Source organism: Sinocyclocheilus anshuiensis, unplaced genomic scaffold (assembly GCF_001515605.1).
Source record: "Sinocyclocheilus anshuiensis isolate Anshui unplaced genomic scaffold, SAMN03320099.WGS_v1.1 scaffold1067, whole genome shotgun sequence".
Classification (NCBI taxonomy): Eukaryota; Metazoa; Chordata; class Actinopteri; order Cypriniformes; family Cyprinidae; genus Sinocyclocheilus; species Sinocyclocheilus anshuiensis.
Window position 1 is genome coordinate 385843 of NW_015547739.1, and position 811 is coordinate 386653.

Sequence of the window (811 nt, forward strand, 5' to 3'; positions counted from 1 at the left end):
ACCTTTGACCTTTACACTTCAGAGGTCAGAGTGATGACAAACCCGTCACTAGACACCGATCAGAGACACAGAGAGAGATTGTGTGCGGTTCACACGAGTCTTCAGCCTCTGATTGACTGTAATTATTCCTCTCTTCATCTTCTGCTTTACCTGATAATTATTGTCCCTCATGTGATTATTTACTTATTATCTCTCTCTCTCTTCCACACTTATGCTCTCTTGTTTGTCACAAGCATCTGATGTGCTTTTTTTGTTCTGTGATTTTAACACAAGCTTTAACGAGAAGCCATCTGAGGATCACAACAAATACACTCATAGATACAGGATTAGCTTAAGAAAAAAATGTTTCTAAGAATGTTTTGCTAACATCCCCATTAAGTGATGAAGGCATTGTTTCTGTTGCAAACGTTAAAGTAACATTCCATTTGATAATTTTGCAAACGTTATGGGAACGTTACTATTAAATGTAGTATACGTATGTGTATGATAGAACTACATCTCCCGTCATCCTCTGCGCATGCGTCATGCTCGATGGGCGGAGCCTCGGCGAGCGTCGGTCTGCGGGAGGAGCTCCACAGAACAAACCGACACACAACCGGAGCGGAAAATGTGAACGGGAGATTCGGGATTGGGAATAACGACAGAAAACCGTCCCAAGAGTGTTTCTCTGTGGATGAGATGCGATATCTGAGAGGACGGGCGCGCTGGAGGTGAGGTGTTTATTAGATATGTACCGCGTTCAGCTGAAGTTCCTCTCAGAGTCACCGCGTCTACGCTGAGTGACGCGACGCGACAAACTAGAACGCTCCCG

General features: G+C 44.5%; 1 protein-coding gene across 1 annotated transcript in view; it reads left to right on the forward strand.

Annotated features, from left to right (window-relative positions):
• The first annotated feature begins 572 nt into the window (after nt 1-572).
• The window catches only part of LOC107704470 (ankyrin repeat domain-containing protein 50-like), a 37050-nt gene continuing 36811 nt past the window's right edge, over nt 573-811 (forward strand). Inside the window, exon 1 of the mRNA XM_016507400.1 lies at nt 573-710. The gene's annotated coding sequence lies outside the window, so the exon portion shown is untranslated. The remainder of the gene's footprint in view (nt 711-811) is intronic.